The 12,005-nt window shown below is 41.3% G+C and overlaps 1 protein-coding gene across 3 annotated transcripts in view; it reads right to left on the reverse strand.

Annotated features, from left to right (window-relative positions):
• Window positions 1-12,005, reverse strand: part of C6H2orf80 (chromosome 6 C2orf80 homolog) — a 53,600-nt gene that overhangs the window by 21,115 nt on the left and 20,480 nt on the right. The window lies entirely within an intron of this gene.

Raw genomic sequence — 12,005 nt, forward strand, 5'->3', positions numbered from 1 at the left:
CAGGCTTATATCCCCTAGTAGTGAATTTTTATTGAAGGGTTCCTGGTACATTTTAACCCGTTCCCACATTTTCACGTAACTGTACGTCATGGAATGCTGTCTGTTCCCGCATCTCCACGTACAGTTATGTGATCGTTTTAAACTGCCGCCGCACCGGGATGTGCGGCAGGAGTTTAAGAAAGACAGCTGTCTGTGACAGCATAGTAACTAGCGATTCAGGCCAAGGACCAATCACAGCAGTCCCCAGCCGGCGATCGCTGTGATTGGTCCATCAGTGCAGATGGACCAATCGCAGTTTAGTATGTCAGTTGGAGGGGGGAGTTTAGTGTAGTCTCCGATTCACTTCTCTCAGGAAGTGATCAGAGACAGAGCCATTGAAGATTGTATAGTTACCCTGTAAGGAAAAATATATAAAAGTAAATAAATTAACCCCTGGATCACCCAGAAGCCAGTCTACTGTGCCCTATACACTTGTCCTGTAGACGTGGCCTGTGTCCTATATAGGTGATCTGCGCCCTATATGGGGTACATGTGGCCTGTGTCCTATATAGGTGATCTGTGCCCTATATCACCAGCCATCTGCGCCACAGAACAGTACCCTTGGTGCCCCATCATAAGTTTGGCAGCCTCCTGTGCTGCATCCAGCCTCCTGTGCAAACGCCTTATGCCTGATTGGCACCTATAACAGCCTACGTGCCACATCCAGTCCCCTGTGCCTCATTCAGCCTCCTGTTCACCAAGACGCCTGTCACTGCCCAGTGTATAAAGGAAAAAAAATTACAAAATTAACCCAGTCATTGCCTCATCGCCACCCATCCTTCACCTACCTGCTTCTGTGGCTGCTGACCGGCGCCGGTTAACCCACCGCACGATGTCTGTCACACTGCTGTTCTGCCCATTGCGGGAGTAGTGTCCTGCTGCCCCGATCCCGGGCGCGGCGTGCATGTCGGGTCCTGCATCGTCCCGAGTGAGTCTGACAATCCAATGACTCACTTACACTGCTGCTCCAGCTGACAGCTGGGTGCCATTGTATTACACCAGCCTTAGCTTTCTTCCACACTACTGCTTCGGCAGTATGAGCACTATCGTGGGGGATTAGTTGGCTGGTACTTGTTCACACTGTGCCGCCCGCCAACTGCATGGCAGCACACTCATAAGTTTATATAAGTTTAACAGTAACAATAACTGACAGCATACATCCAAGGTCCATAAGTGGAAATAGCTGTTTCATACTTACCCACTGGCCTCGTGGAGACCTGTCACACCTGATTGTCTAACAGTTGGTCTCAGCCGGCTTCAATTGCGAGTATATCTCGCTCTTCGCTACACAATGTCCACTGTATTGCCGGCAGCTGGAACTTATCCATACTGTGCTGCTTGCTAAATTTTGGCAGCACAGGATGTAATGTAATTTCCACAGTTACCTAAGCTGGAAATATATAATCAATGTGAATTCCACAACAACACACATTACTATACTAGCTAACTGGCCAATGGGTATGTGAGTTTGGGGGTCACTCGCACATACCCGTTTGCACCATCGGATTTTTATCCTCATTGTCAATTTTATAGCATACCAATAAAAGTTACATGTTAAAAGATCACATGCTTTCCTCCTTCCCTCTCTCCCTTCAATACATATATATCATCCAGGTGGTGTACAGCATTGTGATCTAATTTCAATTCACTGTGTGAATGGTGGTCTTCCACATATTACTGAACTATGAATTTAGTCAGGTGCCCAAAAATGCCCAGCAGTGGACGAATCCCTAGTCCACTTTAAATGCAGATTACACTTCCACTAGTACCTACCCAACAAAAGTGCTAGGTATGGTGTGAAGCTGTATAAGGCCTGCGAAAATGTTTCCCGGTATACACTGCGCTTTCGTGTATATGAAGGGAAGGATTCGAAGATCGAGCCTTCAGACCGTCCCCCTGTCCTGGGAATAAGTGGGAGGATAGTATGGGATTTGCTCCACCACATACTGGACCACAGGTATCACTTGTATTTGGACAACTATTACAACAGCATCCCCCTCCTGAAGTGCCTGGCTGCCAGGGGCACACTAGTATGTGGCACAATTCGGCAAAGTCAAAAGGGTCTCCCCAAGTCCTTTTTAGAAAAGACATTGCGCTGTGGGGAAAGCAAGGCTCTTTCCTTGGAAAATCTAATGTTTGTGAAATATAAAGACAAGCGTGATGTCTTTGTTTTGATCACACTCCATGCTGATCGATCCACCACAGTTCCAGTCAGAGGAGCCACAGAGCAGACCATGAAGCCTGTGTGCATCCAGAACTATAACCAATTCATGGGAGGGGTGGATCTTTCGGACCAGGTACTGCAGCCCTACAGTGCCCTAGGAAAATCAAAAGTGTGGTATAAAAAATTGGTTGTATACCTCACCCAAGTGGCACTCTATAACGCCTTTGTTCTATACAGAACAGCCAGCAATACTGAGTTTTTCCTGGAATTTCCGGAAAAAATTATTAAAAAACAGATTTTTGGAGACCAAGACGGAGAGGACAGCAGTGAAGGCAGCAGCACTTCTGGGATCTCCAGAATAATACCTGGCCAGCATTTCCCCAAAGTACTTCCCCCCCCCACAGAAAAAAACAAAACAAAACCCAGAAAAGGTGTCGAGTTTGCTCAAGCAAAGGGATTAGGAAAGACACCACTCACTACTGTATGACTTGTCCCTCTAAACCAGGCCTCTGCATCGGAGAATGCTTCCGTTTTTGACAACACACCTCTGTTGATATACAGTAAATCAAATTTTTACTCCTTCATTGACATCACATCCAATTAATACATACCCCATGGGCATTTACTTTCCAAATTAATTTGATATTCCAATAAAACCACCCCGAGGAAAAAAACTAAAAATTCCCATTATGCTCCTAGATGAATACAGTGCTTTGAAGGGTGTAATTTTATTAAATGAGGCGTTTCTTGAACTTTCTTTATGTTCTGGAACCTCTGGATCTAAGTAAAAAGTAGGCCCTAAAAACCTACTGGAACTGTGTAAATATCATACATGGAGTATTATTCAGCACAAGATATATAACTTCAGTGGCACAAGCTGGGCATAGCATATTGAGCCCTGAAATGGCATAATGGTGGGAAATTTGCAATTTTCACTTTGCACCTTCCACTGCACATTAAATTCTGGAAAAGACCAGTTGGTTTAAAATATGACCTAACTACCTGCAAGAATTCCTTGAATGGTGTAGTTTCCAAAATAGGGTCACTTTTTTGGACTTTCAACTGTATTGGCACTTCAGGGGTACTTCAAATGAGACATGGTGCTCAAAAACCATTTGCGCAAAATCCATGCTCCATAAACAAAACGGTGGGCCTTCCCTTCTGAGCCCTACCGTGTGCCCAGACAGCAGATAATGGCCACATACGGGGTATTTCCCTTATCAGGAGAAATTGTATAACAACGTGTGGGGTGCTTTTTCTTTTATTATCCCTTGTATAAATGAAACATTTGGGGATAAACCAAAGTTTTATTGGAGAAAATGCAGTGTTTATAACTTCTATAAAACACCTTTGGAGTCCAAATGCTCACTATACTCCTAAATAAATTCCTTAAGGGGTTTAGTTTCCAAAATGTGGTCACTTCTTGGGACTTTCCACTGTACTGGCACCTCAGGAGCTCTGCAAACGCGACATGGCACCAGAAAACCATTCCAGCAAAATCTGTGCACCAAATGGCACTCCTTCTCTTCTGAGCCCTGCCGTGGGTTCCAGCAGCAGTTTAATACCATATATGGGATATTGCCGTAATCGGGAGAAATTGCTTTACGAATGTTGCAGTGCTTTTCTCCTTTATTGCTTGTAAAAATTAAAAATTTCTAAATTGTTCTTCACAGACTAATTCCAATAAATTCAGCATAAAACCTGTGGGGTCAAAATGCTAACTATACCCCTAGAAAAATTCCCTGAGAGTGGAGTTTACAAAATGGGGTCACTTTTGGGGGTTTTCCCACTGTTTTGGTCATTTCAGGTTGTTGCAAACGCGACATGGCACCAAAAACCATTAAAGGGCAAAATCTGCGCTAGAAAGTCCAAATGACGCTCCTTCCTTTCTGAGCCCTACTGTGGGTCTAAACAGCAGTTTATTACCACATATGGGGTATTGCTGTAATCGGGAGAAATTTCTTTACAAATGTTGGGGTGTTTTTCTCCTTTATTCCTTGTAAAAATGTAAAAAAATGCAATGTTTTTTTCAGAAAAAAAGTTGATTTTCATCTTTACAGACTAATTCCAATAAATTCAGCATAAAACCCGTGGGGTCAAAATGCTACATATACCCCTAGAAAAATTCCTTGAGGGGTGTCGTTTCCAAAATCGGGTAACTTTTGGGGGGTTTCCACTGTTTTGGCACCACAAGTCCTCTTCAAACCTGACATGGTACCTAAAATATATTTTTTTTAAAAGAAGGCCCCAAAATTCACTAGGTGCTCCTTTGCTTCTGAGACCTGTGTTTTAGTCCAGCAGCACACTAGGCCCACATGTGGGATATTTCTAAAAATGGAAGAATCTGGGTAATAAATATTGAGCTGAATTTCTTGGGTACAACCTTCTGTGTTACAAAAAAAAATGTATTACAAATTAATTTTGGCACAAATAATAACATTTGTAAATTTCACCTCTACTTTGCTTTAATTCCTGTGAAACGCCTAAAGGGTTAAAACACTTTCTGAATGCTGTTTTGAATACTTTGATGGGTGCAGTTTTTTAAATAGGGTGATTTATGGGGACTTTATAATATATAAGGCTCTCAAAGACACTTCAGAACTGAACTCTGGTCCCTTAAAAAATAGACTTTTGAAATTTTCTTGAAAATGTGAGAAATTGCTGCTAAATTTCTAAGCCTTGTAACGTCCTAGAAAAATAAAAGGATGTTCAAAAAATTATGCAAACATAAAGCACACATATGGGAAATGTTAACTAGTCACAATTTTGTGTGTTATTACTATTTGTTTTACAAGGAGATACATAGAAATGTAAAAAATCCTATTTTTGGCAAATTTTCTCTACATTTTGGTCTTTTTCACAAATAAATACTGAATTTATGGACCAAATTTTTTCACTAACACAAAGTACACGAGAAAACAGTCTCAGAATCGCTTGGATAGGTAAAAACATTCCAAAGCTATTACCACATAAATTGATACATGTCAGATTTGAAAAAATCGGCTATGTCCTAAAGGCCAAAATAGGCTGTGTTTAGGATCTACAAAGAGAAGGACACCCGAATTGACCCCCCAGAATGCCCCCCCCCTTCCAGAGAGTTACTGGAAAAGTTTGATGCACCCACTGCTGGGCCCCCTCCACATGAATTATTTCTACACCAGCGTCCACACATTTAGGTGGTTCGCTTCCAGGGAGTTACTGGAAAAGTTTGGTGCACCCACTGCTGGGCCCACTCCACATTAATTATTTCTACACCAGCGTCCACACATTTAGGTGGTTCGCTTCCAGAAGTACCGTGGCATGTGGTCCTGTTAGTAAAAATCAGAGAAGGTTCCCTAGGTCGCTGCTTGGAAAAATATTCAGAAGGGGCGAGAGCAGGGCATTATGCAACAACAACGTATAGTTTGTCAAGTATAAGGACAAGAGAGATGTCCTTATATTGAGCACAATACCCGACAATAGCAGCACACCCTGTCCCAGTACAATGTACCAATACAGAAACCCCCAGGGGGAGGGGGTTTGATTTCTCATATCAAGAGCTGAAGCCATGTAGCGCCATGCAGAAATCGAGAGTGTGGTACAAAAACTTGACCATGCACATACAGTTGGTACTATATAATGCATACGTGTTACATCGATGTGCAGACCAAAGGTGGACATGTCTGTACTTTCAAGAGATTGACGATTAAGGCCCTAATATTTGGAGACAAGGGAAGTGGGGGTAGTATTTCTGGAAGCGAGGCCACGCGCATTGTACCAGAACAACACTTTCCAAGCAAAATCCCCTCTACTGTTAAGGAGGGAAGGGACCCAAAACGGATGCAATGGGAGATAAGAGAGGACACCATTTACCATTGGAACATACCATACATCTCTTGAATTTTAATTTTTATTGTAACTCCCAAATTATTTTTTGTCCCAAAATACCCTGCACAGCTTATGCAAATTCAATTTTTGCTCTGAACCATCCATTCAATGCTGGAAAACATCTGTGACCCACATGCTAACCTCACCTTTAGATGAATGCCTAAGGCTGGGTTCACACGTGGCGGAATTGCACTTGAATTCCGCTGCGGACACTCCGCAGCGTTAATCCGCAGCGGAGCCGTTTCTCCATTGACTTCCACTTTAATTTAGAAGTGTTCGTTTAGACGTTGAGTAAAATTCCGCTGCGGAGCATAGGCTGCGGAGCGGAATTTGGTGTCCGCAGCATGCTCTGTCTGTTGCGGAGCAGTGGCGGACTGGTTGCGGACTCATGGCGGAATTTCTCCATTGACTTCAATGGAGATTCTAAATTCCGCAATGAAGTCCGCAGCTGTCATGCACATGTTATGTGTGCTGCGGATGCGTCTTGCTTTTTTGCCATGACATTTCTTCATTCTGGCTGGACCTATGTATTTCTAGGTCTACAGCCAGACTGAGGAAGTCAATGGGGCTCCCGGAATTACGGGAGCGTTGCTAGGAGACGTCAGTAAATAGTCACTGTCCAGGGTGCTGAAAGAGTTAAGCGATCGGCAGTAACTGTTTCTGCACCCTGGACAGTGACTACCGATCCCAATATACAGCAACCTGTAAAAAAATAGAAGTTCATACTTACCGAGAACTCCCTGCTTCTGTCTCCAGTCCAGCTTCCCAGGATGACGTTTCAGTCTAAGTGACGGCTGCAGCCAATTACAGGCTGCAGCGGTCACATGGACTGCCGCGTCATCCAGGGAGGTCGGGCTGGATGCCGAAAGAGGGACGCGTCACCAAGACAACGGCCGGTAAGTATGAAATTTGTTTACTTTCACTAGGGAAAGTGCTGTCCCTTCTCTCTATCCTGCACTGATAGAGAGAAGGGAAGCACTTTTTCCGCAGTCCGCAGCAGCTAGTCCGCATCAATTTACTGCACGTTTTGGGCAGATCCGCAGCCGTAATCCGCAACCCGGATTAGGTGCGGCATTGATGCGGACAGTTGCGGAGGAATTCCGCCACGTGGGGGCATGCCCTAAAGAGGTGCAGTTTTCAAAATGAGGTCACTTTTTCGGGGTTTCCACTGTACTGGTACCTCAGAGACTCTGCAAAATGTGACATATCGCCCAAAAATCATTACAGCAAAATCCGTGCTCCAAAGGGCAGATCTTCCCTTTTGAGCCCTGCTGTGTTCCCAAGCAGAAGATTACAGCCACATGTGGGGTATCACCGAAACCCGGTAGAAATGTATGCGTCTCCATTGGCAAAAGCTGGGCACAACATATTAGGCACTGAAATTAAATGTATAAAATATGCTTATATAAAAGAGACATATAGTAAACCTTATTTATTACCTAATTTGTGTGGTATCATTATTCTTTTTAGAAGCATAGGATTTGAAATTTTTTTTACATTTTCTTTACATTTTGGATTTCTTTATAAATAAAGAGTAAACATAACGACCAAAATTTACCACCAAATTAATGTATTATTTGTCACGGGAAAAAAAAAACAAATCACGTAGATAAATAAAAGCATTCCAAGGTAATTACCAGATAAAGTGACACAGGTAAGATTTGAAAAATTGGACTGCGTCCTAAAGTCCAAAATTAGCCAGATCCTTAAGGGGTTAAGGCCTCCTGCACACTTCCAACACCGTTTTCACAGCCATATTTGATGGATCCGTGTGCCCGTTTTAGCGGCCGTGTGCACTCTGTGTTTCCGTTTCCGAGTGCCGAGCATGGTACTGTCCAGGGTGCTGAAAGAGTTAATGGGCTGCACTGATCGGCGGTAACTCTTTCAGCACCCTGGACAGTACCATGCTCAGCGCTCGGAAAATACAATTTTAGTGAAATAAAAAAAATAAAAATAATTTCATACTTACTTTCCTCCTGTTCGCCCATCCATGTCACCGCTGCAGCCAATCATAGGCTGCAGTGGCGGTCACGCACGTCAAGTTGAGGTCAGAAGGCCGGCCTCCAGGGATGACGCTTCATCCCACGTGACCGCCTCTGCAGCCAATCACAGGCTGCAGCGGCCTCTGCAGCCAATCACAGGCTGACGCGTCATACAGAAAGGTCGGACTGGCGGAAGAGGGACTCGTCACCAAGACAACGACCGGGTACGTATGAACTGCTTTTTATTTTATTTTTAATCAACAGCCTCTTTTCTCTATCAGTGATTGATAGAGACAAATGGCTGCCGATTAGTGTAATATCTCTGTAATGTTTTTCTGCCCGCCCGGCCGTTGCTAGGCAACGGCTCCATCACACACGGACGGCACACGGATGCCTTCCGTGTGCCTTTAGTTTTTTTGACGGCCCCATTGATTTGCATGGGCCTCACGGTCACGGAATCTCGGACCAAAGTAGGACATGCTCTACTTTAGATCGGAACGGAGCAACGGGACCGTCAAAAAAACTGAAGTGTGCATGGCCCCATTGAAATGAATGGGTCAAGGTGCTAGCTATCAGAAAAACGGCTAGCACCCTGAGAAAAAAAACTGAAGTGGGCATGAGGCCTAAAGGAAAATACTGTTCAAATCTGCACTGTGAGAAAGTCTGTCCTCCCCTCCCTCTTCATGCCATTTTGATGCTTCATTATGGGAGAGCTTCCATCTTTCATTGGTTTTATTCGGCTTTGTTCCTAGTCATTTTCAGTCTTTCTTTATATACCTTTTTATTACACTTAGTACCTTCATTCATAGGCTATATAGTGTTTTCATAAATTATCTACATTTTGCTGCATATGTATTTCTTTTTGCAATTGAATAGTACTTATCTATGTATAAATTTGCCCTTACCCAGATACTTTGTTATAACTTTTAGCTCATATCCTATTGTTACTACCTTTTGGTGGATAACCCTGTGTGCATACTGGTTCTGTTTTGGCGATCCATCACTCATTTTTATATTGATCTAATAAAAATATACTTTTATTCTGCATATACAGTTTTGGTTTTATTACGCCTTTGGGGTTTAATTGTGGTTGCATATTTAAATGGAGTTTATGCCACGCTCCATTGTATGTTTTGTACTATACAGTATATATATATATATATATATATATATATATATAAGTATGTAGAAATAACATGGCATTTCAGCAAAGCCAAATGAACAGGTCTGAAAAAGTCAGGGGAGATAGCTATGAGTCGAATAATCATTCAGCCTACAACTATTTTTTATCTTAGCCAGCTTTAGGCTGAGACTATACAAAGACTTCTGTTGAATAACACACAAAAATGATGTTCCCCAGTCCATAGAACAGTTTTTGTAATGAATTGTTCATGTGTGAAATCATCTTATTGACCCCCTAATATAAATGTATAAAACTATTTCTATAAACAAAACATTAAGATAAGAAAAAAGTTCTAGCTTTGCTAGGTGAATGTTAAGTGTTCGGTGAGTACATCTTCATTCTAGTCACAATAGGAGGGTGAGGGGGGGTTGTACGTATTTTTTTATTTCAAAATATTGGAGGGTGATGGTTTAGATGGAACAACTAGTCAAAGTTAATGTTTCATTTTCCCATCACAGTTTAAGAAAAGACAGCTTTTTAAACAGTTTTTATCCATGCAACCCAGAGTTTATTGCAGAATAGGAGCACTGTATATGTTCTATTTGTTAAGAAATCGTTTTGTTTTTTTAAAAAAAGGTTTAGAAACCTTTTAAGGTGTACAGTATTTATGTTTGCAAACACTGTATAACCAGGATTTTTGAATATTTATTTATTTAAGGTGGTATTCTTTCATTTGCACGTGTGAGCCCAGCTTAACCCTCCTTTTAAAACACAATTGACCAGACTGAAGCTATCTTTTGGACATAAAAGTAGATGCAGTTTATTAGAGAAGACGGTTATGCTCCTAAGATTTGAAGGAAAAAGAAGGTAGACTGATATAATAAAAAATATGAACATGCCATTGAGAAGTGTAAAGACAAAAACCAAACAGAGGTCATTCTGGAAAAAAAACAGTTAGGCCATAAAAACACACACACAGTTTTGTTGCCGTTTTTGGCTTCGTTTTTGAGCCAAATACAGGCGTGGACAGAAAGGAGATGCCTCAGTATTTTCTTTATGTCTTTATTTAATTTTGAATCCACTTCTGGCTTTGGCGGAAAAAAATTGCAAAATACTGCACTAAAACTGTATGTGGGATCCTGGCCTTAAGGTATCTTACACACCCCCTATTTAGTATATTGTTGAATACGTTTTTTCTGGGGCCAACGTATGCCAAAGTGTGTCATTTTGCCATTCATTTTTGTGCAGGGCTTTACGCTATTGTTTACACTAAAAAGTATAGGCAACATATTTTTTATAATTGGAATAGGTTGATCTATGCAAACATTTGGCAAACTTTGGCATAGGTTTGAATATGTTGTCTGACGTGTTTTTTTTTTTACTTAAAAAACAAATTGCCCAAATGTTAATTTTTAATTTATGATGAAACGGATACAAGTATATATAGGCTATACATTGCATACATTTGCACATATAAATTTTTTAAATACATATTTCTGGCAAACGTTTACACACATTTGGCAACCTATGTGTATTTTTTCCCAACAAAAAGTATACCTTGCCAATCATGGTATGCAATGGGCCTTAGATAGTCAATAATAATAATATGGATTCAGCTAATAGGGGGCAGTCTTTCACATTATTATATAATTGTACCCTAAAAAGGTAGTAAAAGGGCAAATAAAGGATTCAGTTAAAGGGGCTTTCCGGGATTATTTCTTTAGTCAGCGTTTAGAAGCATTGTTCTGTAATACGGCATGGGATGGTGCATTTTCCCCCCTATGAGATAAAACCTCTGTGTGTCTCCAAAGGAAATAGTAGATTATATACTTTACTATTATACTAGTATAATATAGCAGGCTATTTGCACCATTTTACGTAAAACACAGATTGGTAATACAGCTATGTGTCTGAAGCCGTAAAGTGGTTGTCTGCTTTGCAGAATCCCATTTTTTTAGAAGGATCACGCAACAATAAGGTGATCACATGATGCTCTGTTGCTGGGATGAACAGTGGCCAGCTGTAATCTGTGGGGGAACCTGGCAAGAAATACAAAATTTTCATGCAGTGCCATCACATTAAAATTAATGGGTTGTCCAAGTAAAAGGTGACCGTGCTGGATCCTCCACACCAGAATGGCTGGAATCCAATACAACTGGACGTCAGAAACTACATACAGCTTCCCACCTAAACTGTGGTTCACGAGGGCCACACAGTGACTGCTATTAGAACCCATTAAACTCTATATGAGCATTTTGTATATGTCAACTCTTAGAGTGGATCTATCCCATGAAATGTGCATTTTTAAGTAATTCATTTAATGCATATTTAAAATTTTTCATTTTTTTAAATATCTGCTTGAAAATAAGGTGATCTGAATTAAAAGCAGTATTTGTAATAAAAACGATGTTCTGTACATTCAAGAAATTGTTATGACATTTTAATATAGGCCTTTTATTGTTCACTATAGTTACTGTGTAAGTGATACCTATAATGTCACCATCGCCTCAGCATTCTAGAATTGACTCGAGCTGTTACCATTGGCAATTCACAAAATAACCTATGAAATCTGCTGACCCCATATATGACGCCTGACATCTCCCCTTTGTTTTTGAAACTCTACAAAGCGGATTTTGCCTAAGCGTTAACTAAAGAAAGAAAATTCTCCAATAAAGCGTGACAGCCTGTGTGAATGAATTGTGTAGGTCTCTTTTGCTGAGTACACTACATTATATTTACACAACTAGCTTGCTGAGTCCCTCCCCTGGTCCTACACATGAGTATATAAGGGATACCACTAACCCTGTCAAAACAGTATTCACTCAAAGGG

Source organism: Rhinoderma darwinii, chromosome 6 (assembly GCF_050947455.1).
Source record: "Rhinoderma darwinii isolate aRhiDar2 chromosome 6, aRhiDar2.hap1, whole genome shotgun sequence".
In the NCBI taxonomy this organism is placed as follows: Eukaryota; Metazoa; Chordata; class Amphibia; order Anura; family Rhinodermatidae; genus Rhinoderma; species Rhinoderma darwinii.